Raw genomic sequence first — 17435 nt, 5'->3', positions numbered from 1 at the left:
GGCATTTCCAACTGGCCACTGTCAGCCCAACAATCAGCAATTATCGATATATTTGCACATAATATCGCAATATATTCCTCACTCAGAAATACAGAACCTGATTGCTCAACAAGTCGGGAACATAGCCTGTGATTGGATGAGAGACTGGACCCCAGGCATCACTGAAGGCTAACATTTTCAACAAGGAAAATGGATAAAATATCACAGAGGACATATAGTTTCAGCTTTATCATTATGAATTCATTTTGCAAAGTCTCCAGAAAACACCACAATTCAAGGCTGGATTATAAAGCTTCCAAAAGGCTATGATCCCATCGAAGCCCTCATAAAAACAGCAGGACTGTTTACGTCTAGGTTAACAAAAGTAAGACTCTCACATGCAGCATTCCAGAGATATTTAACGTTTGTGCAACATTGTCAACCCCAGAGATAACTAATAGTATCTACCATGTCTAATGTACAATCATTTTAGCATTTGTCACTTTGTTTTTCCTGCATTTGAATTGTTTGATGTACGTTGAAGTCTGTGTGTGTCAAAATAATGTTTCCCAATGTGAAACTCTGGATCCCAAACAAAATGATAGCCATTACCTCACTTCATTAGTGTTGTTGGTGCCATTGTGTCTCAAAATTACAATCATATTTTGTTGCTGTCCAAGTTCTTATTTTTGACTTTACTGTGGAGAATTGTCTCACTTATTTCTTTTATTTATTTTCGACCAAACCAGTCACTCATTCAATAGACGCTGGTGTTGGCTGACGATCCTCTCAGCAGTAGTCTGAACTGTTTTTGCTAATTATACTGATGTAACAAAATGAATATGGTAATAATTTTGGAATTAAATCAACACAAACAAGCTTTGATTTCACTCTTTTTAAGTTTGTAGAAATAGTGAATAAAAGGTTTGGGTTTATTTTACAGTGTAGAATGTTGACTTTGTATTTTATGATTCCAAGTCAAGTTAATTGCATTTAAATTGCCCAACAGTGCTGTGAGTGAACGCCCTAAAAGAGCATGTTAAATTGAACATACTTATGTTTTTGTAAAATGGTGACCTAAATGTAGCTGTCTGCAACTATAGAATGTGAATATGGGCGTCGTTCACTAATGCAAGAAGTAAACGATGCTCACACACTACATGCGTTTACATGGAGCCATGTATTCCTTTTGCATTCGGGTTGGAAGCCCTACTCAAATAGAAATGCTCCTTGTAACACCTCAACCCGAATGGAAGCAGCCAACCAGAAAGAAAATCTAATCGGGTGCACAGAGGTGGAATATTCCTTTTCAGAACAAGAATGGAAGAATTTTTCTATCTTGTATACAACTTCTACCCGATTCCAGCCATTCCGTTCTTTCTGCGCATGCTCGTTTCCTTGCCCTTCTGGCGTGATGACGTATACAGCGTGCATAGCAACGGGCTGAGACAGAGCAGTCGGACTCGTTGCACTCACCAGTTTCCATTCACCACAGCACGGTCCTCTATCTCCCTTCTTCGACCTTCTACCTCTCTTCTCCTTCTCAACAAACAAAGTATTAGCAGAACAAGGTTGTTGTCGTACTGCTGCTTAAAGAATATAAGCAAAACAAGCCCGAAAAAGGCACTAAGAAGGCACTGGTACACGTAACATCCGCCCCGCCCCCTATCCAATCAGAAACCTTCCCTGCCCCAAACCTTGCGCGGACCTGAATAAAGGCGATTAAATTGATTTCCCATGTAAACCCTCATTTGGAATCAATATTATCAATCAATATCAATATTTCCCATGTAAACTACCTGGAAAAACTTTAATGCCGAATGATTTCATTCAGATTTATTTCATTCCGAATGAGAAGCCATCATGTAACCACACCTTCTGTGTATTACCCTACCCAAGAATTTACAGCACCTGTCATGCTGGTGGTGTGTCAAAAATCCCCATAGATATGGGTTTCCCTCCCTAAATCTGAGGCAAACCCTTTCCTTTACATTTTAAAAGGTGAGAAACAATATTCAAGGGGGGAACAGACTTTGACACATCACCACCACAGCAAGTCAAACTGGCAGTCCAAACACTGCAGCTACCTGTATCTTAATATTTCTGCTAAAGCCAGTTCATATGAATATTTGAAGGAATTTTACAGACCAATCAGTACAGATTCTAACAGAAGAAATCTCACATATGTATGAAAAATGTGCCCAGAAAAAAAAAATCCAAACTTCAGCCACATCTGCAACAAATTCGACTTGACACATTGAGTTGAAGCATTTGATCACTCTTGGGAAATATCTGCAAGTGAATGCTGATGGTTTTATTTTATTAAAAAATATGTTATCTAGGTAATTCTTTTGGGACCGTGAGTTTAGTTCAAATTCAAATTGTGAACTATCAAGGTGAACTAGTTCATTTTAACTTGTGTGAACTGAACTTTGAGTTAGCTCTTGCACAACATTTGCCTCAATGGGCTTTAGAATCTTTATAGCATGCAGCATCCTTTATCCTTAGAACCTCCCTTTGAATAAGGAAAGACACCTCAAAGACAGGGACGGAGAAAAAAGGATAAACCTCACAAAGAGCTACTGAGTCAGGTTCCCTCTTCCAGGATGGACACGCATTAGATAAATATTGTGTGTAAAGAAAATTACAGTATTTACTCTCATTTCAGTCACTGTCAGATCTGTTTGTAACTTTGTTTTGGTAAATACAGTGACACTCATATTATGGAAAGCTCATGACAGCCCACTGAAGGTCCTGGCCTCAAAGGTCAAAGGTTTCCATGACTCACGTCAGCTGATTAAACATCCTCCATCACTGCTTCTGCTCTTTGAAGCTTGATGAAGCTGGAATATTGGCTAATGGACTTTACTCTCACACTGTACACCTGATATCCAAAACAAACACACACGCACACACACACGTCTGTAATTTGATCCCGTTCCTCATATCAGGTGTGATTCCCGTCAACACACTGAAGTGACAAATGAGTTTGCACACTGTTGGTCTGTCTGTGTTCCCCCACTGAACTTTCAGATCACATCCTGTTTCAAACTACATATTTTATCTCTAACTTCACTTAGTTTTGAAATTAGGGCACTTTTTCTTCTTCAACTTTGCAATTTCATGAGTTTGTCAGCACTTCGTCTCATATTTTGTTTCATTTTACTGCATAAATCACTTTTTGTGACATCATAAGGTTTTCATTCCAAAGGAATAAAGGAGTAGGAACACTTAACACAATATCGATCAATATGATTTCAAACGTAACTTTTTCACATTTTTTCTTTTAAACAATGTTGACACTCAACTCATATCTTGAGGCCCATCAACACAATATACTGCATTTTCTGTTTATTGTATACAAGTGTGTATGTGTGTGTTTTGCCTTTGCGTTGCTGCTCATGCTGCTGTAGTGACCTGAGAACTCCCTGATCTCATTAATAATCCGGCTGACTGAACTGAGCACGCTCCATAGAGCTCTGCCCCCCCCCTTCTCTTTCCTTTTCCCTTATTGTCTTTTGTTTCTATCATTTCCTTTTCTGTTTTTCTTTTGTTCCTGTTTCTTCTGGTCTATTTCTTCCCTCTCCGTCCTCATCATCCCGTCCTTCCCTCTGCTCTTCTTCTCTGAGCATTTCTCGTCGACTTGCTCTCACTCTTCGTCTGTCCCCTATCTCTTTCTCAGTCTGTCTCTCGTTCACTCTCCCTGCAGACTTCTGCCTCTGATAGAGCAGCAGCCCCTCAACCGATTAACTCTGCAATCCCTTAATAACAATCTCATTCCCTCTATCCCTCCCTCCCTCCCTCCCTCTGTCTCTCTCTGTCTCTCTCTGAAGCCCTCCCAGTTCATTTGACCACTTTATTTCAACCTCCCATTCATGGGGCTCAGATCACACAAGGGGCTGTAATGACAGCACATTTATTAATTAATTGCATGTGTAATTGCTAAAATTAAGTTTTGGAAACTTGGTAATGATGTGAGGAATTACAGGGATGGAAGGAGGGGACGAGCTTTGAAGACAAGCCTCCTGAAGTTCTTTTGGGGATGGAGGTTGGGGGGGGCGTGGATGGATGGATAGAAAGGGAAAGATAGAAAAAGAAAGGAGGGGAGGAAGGGAGGGGTGGGAGAGGAGTAATCCAGGAGGAGAGTCGCACTGTAGGGCTGATCAGAGCCGAGAGTTTTGTCTCTGGGCTAATCTTCTCTTCTGAAGTGGTGTCATGGCCGTCGCTCCGCTCTTCCCGTCAGTCCGTCGGTCTGTCCGTTGCGCGGCGGCAAATTCCCCCATTGATTCAGACTGGGCCACTTTAATTAACTTCTTCCCTGAGATAATGGCTAGCTCAGAGGAATCTGCTCGCCGCGAAAAACTCTGAGAAAAACTTTTCCCTACGTCTCCAGGATGGCTAAGGCGGCCCCTTCAGCAGCAGCGTAATTTATTTCTTTTTATTGTCAAGACTTTGTCCGAAAAATGAGATTTGAACATGAGGAGTGAATTGTTTATTGTCTGGGGTATTCGGGAGCAGATGTGGGTTCTGGGTCTCTCTGTGCTGAGACGATAGGAACAGAATCCATTATGTGTTGAGTGTGTAATTTCACTGGATGGATGCTCGGATGGGAAAAACGTCCTTGGAGGGATAAATGGTTTATCAGACACGTGAACTGTCGAGAAGGAGAGCGAGAGAGAGAGGGAGAAAAGAAGGGAAAGTGGAAGAAAAGAGGTGTCAATAGTTCAGTTCATCCTCAGACGTATATTCATACCTCTGAAAGAAGTAAATTGGTGGAAAACAGAGTCCATATGTTCTGCACGTCTTTACCTTGTCACTTATGTTGTGGTAGAATGATACAGATGTTGATGGAAGGGACAGATAACAAAACACAATAATACCTCAACCATTCACTTGTTGCATGAAGTCAGTTCAAGCTTACAGTACACATTCCCACCTGTTTTCTCCCTTTCTTGAACAATTTGTCTGTGGCACTCACCAAAACATATCATACATTTTTATTGTATGAATGTCAAAATACATACATGCATGCAGACATTTCTATTCAAGTGCTGAAACACTCTAATAGGACTGGCGCCTGTGGTCATAGCACCGTAACAAAGAGCAGTATTGCAGTACTTGCAACCGGTATTGATCTCCAGACCAGTCTCAAGACCACTTTTTGAGGTCTTGTCTCAGACTCAACTGCACTTTTACATGGTCTATCTCATCTCAGACAGCGGATTTTATTTCAAGGCAGTCAAGACCAAACTGCAGGACATCACTATATTGCTTATGCAAAAAAGTGTGTGTTGAATAAAGATAATTAAGTTAATGTCCTCCTTAATGTTTGTTTGTATTTGTTTGCTTATAGATAAGAAACATTCCTATTGATATTGTTCACCTTTGCAATGTCTTTAAATTATCTTTATAAAGACATTTGTCATGGTACACTTACACACATATATACAGTATATGGCAATAAAGAGGTAAATGAAGAGGAATCTTCATTTGTTTTTCTGTTTTTGCATTTGTATGCTGTTTTATGGGAATGTGGATCTTTCAGACCAGTTTTAGGAGTGCCGGTTTACATATTCCACTTTTTACTGTATGCGTCCCATGCAGTGTGGGACTTGCATTAGTCTGGTCTTGGTCTTAACTTAGTCACAACCCGTCAAAGTCTTGTTTTGGATTAACTTTAATAATAATCGCCAAGGGGAAACTGGATTGCCACCATGGCCAACATACAGTACAACAACAAGACATAGACAAAACATACATATACAACGTCACCTAGGAGTGCAATGGTCCAATACAACAATAGCAAAATCACCAGAATGACCTTGTTCTTGCCTCAGTCTCGATACATTTGGGCCCAATCCCAATTCCTATCTTAACCCTCAATCTTAACCCTCAGTCTCAAAAATCTGCGCTCCCGCAAAGTGCTAGTGCTGTCCCGATTCTCAGAGTGTTGAGTTGAGGGTCAAGAATAAGGGCTGTATGGCCCTCACTTTTAAGATTTTCCAGGACCACCCTTGGCAATAAGTGCTATCCCAGAATCCTTTGCGTATCATCCGCAGAGCCCAGCCGAACCCAGCCGAGTACAGACGATTCAGTCAGTGCAAGATGGCGGCGACAAGTGAAAGGAAGCAGAGTTATCAATGTGAGTATTTTCCTTGTTAATAGTTGTTTTAAAATTATGATAACCATTGCATTATCTTAGTTTAACGTCATTTTATGGACTATAGACCTTTTTGTAGTGTAACACACATATTATTTGGTCACAGACGATGGCTTGCCTGCCCCGCCGCACGTAACCCCGGTTCTCTGATAACCGAGTATGCTGTCATTCAGTTACAAAAAGTCATTTTTCTCAGTGATAATGTAGTTGTTAAGTTCTTTTAATATTCGTGAAATGTTTGCATCGACATTTTTGTAAGATGACCGGGCGGTGTCATCTCCTGTAGCCGTAGAGTCTGCAGCTGGTAACGTTACAGCTGCAGGTTAACGTTAGAGATTGTATTATCTGGTGACTTTCTGCTGAATAAGTTACGTCGGTTGTTGTGGTACAGGTTATTTGGTTGAATATCAACTTATAACCCAAAGAGTGAAACATTAAACGTGGATGAAAGTCACCAGATAACGCTTGTGTGACTGTGTGAACAGCCTCACCAGTTCTGCTGGATGTTGACTACAGTATTCATTGTGATAATACTTGCAATACTGCATGAAACTAAACTAATAACGAATATCTGACAGGTAGCCCAAAAAAATAAAAAATAAAAGAAAGTAATGTTGTTATCTCTGTTTCATTTCAGGGCCACCAGACAAAACACAAGCCCTGTTCCATTTCAGGGCCACCAATGAAGACAAGTTTACAAAAAGCAAGCAGGCTCCAAAAAAACTATGGGAGTGAGTAATTTGTAACTTGTGAACTGTTCATATTCATAACATAATTCTCAGTCACAACAGCAACTGTTCCCCTAATGATCAAGCATTCTGTTTCAATATGAAATCAGCACAGCTGCAGACGGCATTGTTGAAGATTGTTGTTTGGTAACTGTACATTTGCATTGCTGCCTCTATACTGTCACTTTTTGGAAAGATTTTGTCGAGTATATTCGTAGCAACATTTATGTTCTATTTTCACTACTGTACAAAGATGTGCCATATTCATAAGAGTAAATTTTGTAACAGAAAACCCTTGTTCAAATTTTTTAGGAATGAAATGCAGCAATACTTAGAAACCGTTCAGAACTCCACAAACTCCAAAGCTATAAAGAAAATATGTAAACAATTTAATTGTTTAAGCTGATGAACTTTTTTATTTATTTATTTGTTTATTTTATTTCTTTTTCTTTTCTCTTAACCCTGGCATATTTGTTCTGTTCATGTCTGTCACTGCTTGTTTTGTACAAGAACTGAAATAAAGTGTTGGGGGAAAAAAACTCGTCACGTCTTTTTATCAACGACTACTGATGACATATATTTCTTCTTCTCTGAATTGACAGACTGGACAGAGTTTTGGCATATTGCTGCCCCCGACAGTCTCAAGACATATTTGCCTTTGAGGGGTGTCCCATTTTAAAGTCACAAGATAGCCCTTAACACTTGGTTTTGAGGGCTAGTGAGATTGAGGGTTGAACTTGAAAATTAAGATTGAGGGTTAAGATAGGAATTGGGATTGGGCCTTGGTCTTGGTTATGATTTGGTCTTGGTTTAAGTGGTCCTTACTGCAACACTGACTTAGAGCAGGAGTAGAAAGAGTCAAATCAGTACACTGTCAAAGAATCACATTTTGTTCATGATTTTGGTCCATGTTTTGCACCCTGGTTCAAATTCTTTCAGGGCGCATTCATACCAGGTTAGTCTGGGGGACTCGGTTCGATTAGGCGGGGAATGCCGTATATTTTCACACCTTCATTTGGTTCGGCTCACTGTCACACTGCACTTTTTAAAGTGGACCAAACCACCTGGACAACGTCACGCAGTTACAACAGCTGCTTGTTTGGGGGCAGTATTGCCCAAAACGACCACTGACCAGGAAGAGAAGCATGAGGAAGAAGAAAACCCAGCTCATCGATTGGCCTGGACCAAAAACGAAAATCCATCCCCTTCAGCTGGCTTGGTCACCACAAAAACAATAAAGCAACAACACATTTATGCAGTCTTGAGGTTTCTGTTTTTACTTTGGTGTTCAAACCTAATTGTTTTTTCACAAGACGCAGCCCAGTATGAGCAGCAGGCGAGGCAGCGAGCGGTCCGCACTGTTGGCTTTGTTTTTTTCCTGCCCAAAATGCACTGCGTTCTACGTCACTTCCTCTCTTTGGTTCACTTCTTCTCTTTGGTTCGCTGGATAGTCCATTTGCATTTCCCACTGTAAGCGAACCGCACCAGGGTTCACTTGCAAGTGAACTGAGACCCCCAGTTTTCAAGCGGGCCAGGGTTCGCTGGTTTGGTCCGCACCAGAGTTTGAATGAGTGTTCACACCACTCCAAACGAACCAAACTATCCATCGAAGTGGACCAGGGTTAATTTAAAGCGGACCAAATAGTGCCAGTGTGAATGCGACCTCATCTCAATCTCATTTCTGATATTTTCATTCCACTCTTCATGGGCACCATCATCATGCAAGCACATTGAATCAAATGGTGACAACAAAGCAGTATTTCAGCAGACCAGCACCAGTAAAGCAGCATTTTCCTGTAGCTCACTTGGTTTTCTGGTGACTTAACATGAGTTGCAGTGAGAGGAGAAGGGGAACTTGCAGCCAATCCAGTGGTGCACCATATTTTCATAGAGCCCTTTTAAACAAAGATCACGCTATAAGGCCCTACGAAGACCCTTCTTCATGCCACCTTTGCTTTTTTTTTTTTTTTTTTTAAACACAGAACCAAACAACAGCGGCATCATGCTGCTCCAGTGTTTGATTTTAGACAGCATGTAGACATTGTGGAATCAAAAGAGGCATGATGGGTATGACATGTAACACAATAGCCTTAGCCTCTTGTGTGACATAACATATGCGTTGGACTGACATAATTCACAAAAAAAATAATCCCACAAAATCTTTTTAACTCACACATTCTCCCTTCTTGTCAAAACCTGACGCCTGCATTACCCGCAATGCAACTACACTGCTGTTCAGATAGTGTTTCAGGTGTGTTATGCTGGTAACAGCTAAACGGGCTACAGAAATCTGATAAACTCGCCCAACTTTTACTACATGGTACCTTGTTTAACTGTACCTGCTACTTTTAATTTCCACTTATGTAGCTTTCTAAACAAATATTTATCTTAATGCTTCTCTAATCAGTATTTCTATATTAACAATATATAAAATTACACTGGCTACAGTTACGTGATGGCTTCTCATTCAGAATGAGATAAATCTGAATGAAATAATTCGGAATTAAAGTCTTTCCAGGTAGTTTACATGGGAAATATTCATTCCGACTAAGGGTTTGCACGGGAGATCAGTTTAATTGCCTTTATTCGGGTCCGCGCAAGGTTGGGGGCAGGGAAGGTTTCTGATTGGATAGGGGGCGGGGCGGATGTTAGTGTTTACGTTTACCGGAAGAAAACACTGTAGTCCTTGCTCCGGATAACAAGATGATTGACAACGCTGTTCTTAGTGCCTTTTTTGGGCTTGTTTTGCTTATATTCTTGAAGCAGCAGTACGACAACAACCTTGTTCTGCTAATGCTTCGTCTGTTGAGGAAGAGAAGGGAGGTAGAAGGTCGAAGAAGGGAGACAGACGACCGTGCTTTGGCAAATGGAAACTGGTGAGTGCAACGAGTCCGACTGCTCTATCTCAGCCCGTTGCTATGCACACTGTATACGTCACCGTGCCAGAAGGGCAAGGAAACGAGCATGCGCAGAAAGTCTGGAATGAACTTAAAGAGGAATGAGTGTATACAAGTGCGAGAAATTCTTTCATTCGGAATTAGAAACGGAATATTCCAGCCCCTTACATCAGATGAATTTTCAATCGCATTGGCCATTTTCATTCCAAATTAGGTGTTTACAAGATCACTTTTAATAGGAATGAACATTCATTCTGAATGAAAAGGGAATTAAACTGTCCATGTAAATGCACTCACTTGCTCTTAAAGGAGGTCTATACAATATTTAGAACATTAATATAGCAGCAAACAATGTGTAAATGTAAAGATATGTCAAGTATAGGCATCCTGAGCAGAGAATGAATTCATAGTCTCTCTCTGTTGTAATCCAACTTCTTTTTTTCTTTGTTGCAGTAGACAGTCTAGCCTTGTGTACATATAGTGCATGTATGTCTCTGTAAGAGTGAATCCCACTGGCTAGGTCATCAGCAACACTGCACTGCGGTCATACAGCGGTTACTGCTTGCGTCACCTTCTGTTTTTCAGCCCCAGAGTTTTCCACTTGCACTGTTTGCTCTGTTAGCACTGTTAGTTGCCAGCTGCTGGCTTAGCCACCTCCATGTTGAGAGTGTTGCAAACAAGCTCTGAATCACTGATACCTCTGAATATCGGATAGAGCTCCTTTAACCAGATCAACGTAATGAGGAGATAATATGTTGGTGTTGTTTGAAGCTTGTTGCGTTGCCCACAAGCAGCCAAAATATAACAAAATGAATATAAAAAAAACACATCAGTGAATGCAGGTTTAACTACTGCGCTGAGACAATAATGGTATCAAACATTCAGTTTCTTATACTAATGAATATAATGTTATATATCTGTATCTTGATCTCACTGAGGTGTTTCTGGTTTGTTGCCTAAATTGTCCAGCAGGCCATGAAATGACCTTTGAGGCAGACAGGTCTATACGAGGTTAATGATAGCCACTCAGTGTCGTTTTACTGGTGAGAGCAGGTCTGAAAGGTCTGCAAGCCCAAAACGACTGAACATCTCCTCATCTCCTCCACCTGTCTGCTTCCACTGAGAAGCACAAAGAGGGGGCAGCTAATCCATGTTGGTGCGGAGGGAGGAGGAGGGGGGTGTAAACCCAGCTAGCCAGCCAGCCAGCCACTCTGATGTGAGGGCTTCTGATAGCGGAGACACTTGATCACATTTATCTGCAGTTTACACCTTCCTGTCTTGATCTCTGAGCTATACAGGGGATCGCCTTTCCTACTCAAAGAAAGAAAGCAAGCAAGCAAGCGAGGGTCGGGGGTGGGAGGTGGAGGGGTGGATGGATGGAGGGAGAGAAAAGAGGCCAGGGCCCTCTGTGTGAATGCTGGTTGGGATTGTAAAGCGAGCTGAGCGATGACAGCTAAATGCGCTAATTTTCTACTGGGACTCAGGCTTTGTCTCACAGGGAGGGCTCAGCCACGGAGCTGTGACATCGAGGGACCGATGAACTTTTTCTCAGTGATCCAGTTGCAAGTTTAGTGACCAAAAAATGTTTGACAAACGCTCGCTGTCTGGATTTGTAACCACTGCCTGGCAAGACTGACAAATCATATCCAGGCATTCATGTGTTTACTGTTTCATGAAATCATCCAAAATTGGCGTATTACAGATTTATGAAAGGAAAACAAGAACTTTTTAATATAACACTGTCATGAGGTGTAAGGATAAAAGCTGTTTTGAGTCACTGTGTGTGTATAAAGTTAAAAAGTGATCACAGACCTTTAAACTAAGGACAGACATTAATGTTGTTTCTCTGTCATGTTTTCTTGCTGTCCTTGAGAAAGCAGCTGTGAAAAACGCTTTTTAAGATCAAATGTTACCAAGTTTTGATTTGTTTGTTGTTTGTTCCGAAATTTTTGGATTTTTTCCATGCGAACTGCGTGGAAGTTAACCATGACCTGTCTGCAAAATACTTGATTATAACCACAGGCTCATCAGGCTCGTTTTTCACTGTTCAGGACATACAGGCTTACTTTAGAAAAATAAATGCGAAGAACAAATCTTTTGAGAATGACACAAACTCTGGCTAATACTGGTGGATGTTATCTGAAATCACCTTGCTTCCCTCCTCTAAATGATACCCATACTTGTGACTTACAACTCAAAAAGACTGAATACAATATTAATGGATAAGTTTGGTTTGTGTGGACTAAGCTAGTTGAAAAAAAAACAAGTAAAACACAAATCTGACAATGTACAAGCTGAACAAAATGACTGGGAAAAAAAACTTACTATGAATCAACCATTTAGTTTAACACCACTTAGTGAGAGTTACTAACCACTGAAATGTGGATTCATAAGTACAATCCACAAAACCTGAACCTAAAGTGAAGTAACACTTCATGACAACAAATGATCACAGCAGTCCACCGACACAACACTGAACTTTACTGATGTATAGGCCTACTTAGTGTATGTATAGACATTAACTAAAGCAGCTGACTTAATGCTGAGTTCTGCAGACTGTTCAACACGTTCTTTGAGAAGCATTTTGTTGTTGGGCAACATAAATGTTTCCTTCAGTTTCTTTCTTTTTATTGTAAGACAAAATAGGAAACACTAACAAGACAAGAACTGTGATTACAGGCCAGTTAAAGAAATCAGGGGATAAAAGGGCCAAGATTATGTTAGTTGCTGTGTGTTGTGTTGTGTTGTGTTGATATGATGTGTATGCAGGTGTGCGTGTAAGTGTGTGTGTGTGTGTGTGTGTGTGTGTGTGTGGTTGTGTCTATTCTACACAATCAGTTTGGGGTGAAGTCTATATGGTCAATAGAAGGAGAAAAAGGAAGCTGAAGGCTGGAACACCACCACTTTCCTTCAGTTCCTCTGAGTCTTTTTCAGATGTGTTCCCTCACATTAAAGTCGAAGTAACGTCAAATCTGAGATTTACCTCGAAAACACATTATACATGTGAGAAAACGCTCGTTGAAAACGTGAAAAGACTGGCACTATAAAGTACTGAATTTTGGAGTTAGACCTTTAAACTATTTTAAAACATTTCTGTGGCCAGGATTTTTTGGGCGGGGCTAAAAGCCTGATTGATGATGCAATGGAGCAACCCCTAGCATAAGCTCCGGCGCTACACCATGAAGAACTAAGGATGGCTCTGGTTACTCAAACATGTATGGCTGTACAGGTCCAATAATGCTGATAGATGGAGCATCCATTGCGGTGCTACAATTAAAACAGGCTGCAGCTTTCCCGTGAGTGGGTGTGGCATAAGCACATTTAGCAGACATGACCCCAGCGTCTCAGAGCAGAGAATACTGCCTATGTTTTTTAGGATTCTGAAAGGTAATTTAATACACTTGGCAACTTTTTAATGCTTAATAACATATATTTCTGTGGTGTGACATATTTATTACACATTTTTATTTTTGCTTTACCCAGACAGTCCTCTGGCATAGTGCCTCTAAGCCAAGTAGAACACTGAAGAGATGTGATAAATAAATGTTACGTAAGGAGGAAGTTAGTGGCTTTAGAACAACTCTTGATGTCAAACTACAAAATAAGTGCATTTAAAAAAACCCATAAATTGACACACTGTTGTTTTCTGATCTAATGGATACATTTAGGTAACAACAACACTTGGATGAGGTCAGGCAAAGATCACCTTCATGGGTAGATGGTTGTCATGTTAGCCCTTTTAAACAAAGATCACGCTATAAGGCCCTACGAAGACCCTTCTTCATGCCACCTTTGCTTTTTTTTTTTTTAACACAGAACCAAACAACAGCGGCATCATGCTGCTCCAGTGTTTGATTTTAGACAGCATGCAGACATTGTGGAATCAAAAGAGGCATGATGGGTGTGACATGTAACACAATAGCCTTAGCCTCGTGTGACATAACATATGCCTCGGCAGTGCTTTCTAAACAGTAACCATGGCATTAACATGGCAACAACAGTCATTTACCGTCTCTGTTATATGCTGGCTGACCTCTGCTCAGAGGGTAAGGAGTTCCTGGTTTTCCCCAATTTGCTGAGATTTTAACCACTAACTGCTATCAGCTACTTCTTAAAGGACCTATATGTAAGAAACAGTCGTAAAATCATCCTAATATGTCACAGAGACTAAGGAATAATGTTCATATAACATACTGATCTCACTGACAACAATAGTACAGCCAGATTATTCGCATTTAAAAAACATTTTTACAGTCTGCAAATCATGTTTATGTTTTGAATTTGTGTTTTGGCCTGTTGTGCCACCCACCGCCATCTACCAGTCACACAGTCAGTAGAGTCTCAGCATCAGTTACAGTTACGACTGAGCTACAGCAGCACGGCAAGCAGCATTAGCAGTGTCCCAGTACATAGCATTAGCAGCCGGCTCCTCCTCAGCTGTATCCCGGCAGCAACGTTAATTTAATTATTTTTTTTTTTTAATTTTATACACTTTAAATCCCCGAGGGGAAATTCAATTTTTCACTCTGTTGTCAATTACACACAGGTCCGAACACACATGCACAAACTGGACCTATACATGCACTAAGTGGAGAGATGTCAGAGTGGGCTGCCCATGACAGGTGCTCCGAGCGGTTGGGGGGTTCGGTGCCTTACTCAGGGGCACCTCGGCAGTGCCCAGGAGGTGAACTGGCACCCCTCCAGCTACCAGTCCACGCTCCATATTTTGGTCTGGAGAGGGACTTGAACAAGCGACCCTCAGGTTCCCAACCCAAGTCCCTATGGATCCCTATGCTCAAACGGTCCACTGGAAAACCGAAGATCAAGGACGCGGTGACGCGGCCCTGCCACAGCAGCCACCCGTGGGCAAACAAATCAGTCTCCAGCGTGCCGCTGTCCAGCAACCTCGAATCTGTAGGGGAGGGGGGGCGGACACGACTCGGCAGTATTTTGAATTTGAGTGCAGTAACCGTTTTGGCCACATTCTTACATACAGCGCCTTTAAATCTTTCATGGTGGGTCTTAGACATGACACATCATCAAAGCATCACATGGGTGCCACCCGTCCTGCTGGCTGTCCTGTTTATACAGACAGAATTTCAGCGTTGATACTGTCCTCCGATGCTGGCTTAAAAGCGAGACAACTCTGTCCCCCCATCCCATGATTGTACCCTTTATACATTGCTGTGAGGTAGATTAACAGTGTAAAATTCCCACCTTGAGGAGGCAGGGTACAAGGGGCTGTTGAGAGGGGGTGCAAAGCCTCTCTGGTGTCAAAGTCTAGACTTAAATTGCAGTTTTTATGTAATTTTTCCTTGTTGGAAGAAGGAAATCCTAAGTTAGCTGCAGTTTTACTGTAGTATTGCTGCACATAGAAGCCACTGTGTTCTTCACTGTGATATACGAGGGAAACAAAGGTGGAAGAAGTGGAATATGTAACAAAGACTTAACTCTTCAGATCATGAATGCAAACATGTGGTAATGCTCATCAGACTACGGAGAGGTGAGTAGGGAGGGGACATAGCAGGCTATGGCTGGAAGAATGGGATACACACACACACACACACACACACACACACTGGCATGAAGGCTCTACAATGTAAAGAAGCAATAAACAGTGATAATCCCCCAGGATTCTTCATGGGAACAGTCTCCTGTTGTTTAGTTGTAATTATCCTTTAATATGGACTCTGATGTCGTCTCTGCTTTCGCCTGCACTGCCTCACACACACACGTACACTTACACATACACATACAGTACAGTATGTACACAGTTTCCCTCTCTTGCGCGCGCGCACACACACACACACACACACACACACACACACACACACACACAACATTGCTCTGTGCATCATTACACTCACTGTATTGCCTTACACAGGTAGAAACCTGAAGACTGTGTTAAGCTGTTTAAGACTCTTTTAGCTTCATTAAGACAGACAGAGCTCAGTCAGACAAAGTAGCTTTCACTGAGGCCCACAGTCTGCCGCATTCAGTCATGGATAATTTAACACAGACCAAATGTCAAGTGATTTTCAACTTTTACTTTGATTCTAATCCATTCTTTTCCTCCTCCGATACCTTCTATTCTATTCTATTCTATTCTATTCTATTCTATTCTATTCTAGTTTGTTCTCTTCTACAGTCTTAACACAAATGTGCTGACTGAGAAATGTTCTCTTGTCTGGCAGCCAACGTCAATCATCTCGCCTGTTTGTGGAAATCACACCTGAGCCAAAAAGCGCTCTGCAAGTGGTTTCACATGTCTCTATTACGCCCGAGGAGAGCCTGATTTAACTTCAGAAGCTGCTCGGAGAAGCATCAGAAATTAAAAGTGAGGGGAAATGATCTGACAGGAATACTCCTCGTGACGAGACAGAAGTTGGTATTTTCTGTTGGTGCGGTTGCTTTAATGTGGTTTCACAAGCACACCAGAGATGAAAGCGGGTTGGGAGTCATCTTAAAATATGAATTTCACGATCTCAGCATAAAATTTCCCATATTGCTCAAGCCAGAATGCTTCCATGGCCTCATGCTATTATTCAATATTTTACATTTCTTTCCTTATATGCTATTATTCCTTCCTTAGCTTTATTTTCAGTCATGTTTCCTCAATAGTTGCACCATGTAGTGCAGTCTAAAACAACATAACACTGAAATACACTCCACTTCCTGTAAAATTATTCATTTCTAGCATCTATTATTTTGTTTTAGTTCAAAGAGAGTGATAATATTCCCACACTTTCTGGAAAAACATCTGAGCAGGAATTTCTTGAAATTCATAAAAAGATAACCAAATATTCATTCTGTTCGCTGAAGGGCCTCTATCACCTGCTTCTTTAGTCACTGACAAGAAAAGCAAAGAAAAAAAAAGAAAAATGAAAGAACATCTACTTCTGCAGGACTGGCTCTGTTCAAGCTCTGTTGTGACAGTAGTATGCCACCAGGGGGCACTGCAACTTCATGGCCCCGCAACAGAGCAAAGGAGGAATGCATACGGCGAGAGTGTACTGAGAGTTTGTGACAAAGACAGGAAGTGTGACAGAGGAAAAAGACATGGGAAAAGTAGTTGGGAGGACAGAAATGTTGGGAAAGTGATATAAATAAAGATGTGATAGACAGAATGAGAGATGGAAATAGATGAGTAGATGACAGAGAGGGTTGTGGAGTGAACATGGAGTCTGCTGAGTTGATTAGAGGAGTTTGGTGCAAAGACACTTTAGTCTCTCAGTTTTAATGGACGGACTCTCTGTTGCTGAGACTCTTTGCGTCATGTCTGCTCTGTAGCCTCAAATCTAATCTGATGCTTTTAAGGTGACAATCACCACACTGCCATCAAATCTAAGTCACCATTCTGAGTGAGAAAAAGTAGTTAAGGTGGAGAAAGATGGAGTTTTGTCTGTGTATTCTATCAGTTGTGTTTGTGTTATATCTTGTCTATTGACAAAAAAACCCCTCAAACTCAGTGAACTACATTTGTCACAAATGGCATTAACCCCTCTTTGTCATGACTCTGACCTGTAAGTCACTGTCTCCAGGCTCTGACTTTTTAGACTTTTACTGTTCAACATCTCATTTAGAAGCTCACAGCAGTAACAATGACTTAGAATGAGTGAAAAAGCACAGTGTCCTGAAAGAGTTGCAACGCCAGCGTTGCAACAAACCAGT

Source organism: Epinephelus fuscoguttatus, linkage group LG10, assembly GCF_011397635.1.
Source record: "Epinephelus fuscoguttatus linkage group LG10, E.fuscoguttatus.final_Chr_v1".
Classification (NCBI taxonomy): Eukaryota; Metazoa; Chordata; class Actinopteri; order Perciformes; family Serranidae; genus Epinephelus; species Epinephelus fuscoguttatus.
Note: the sequence above shows the minus strand (reverse complement) of the source record.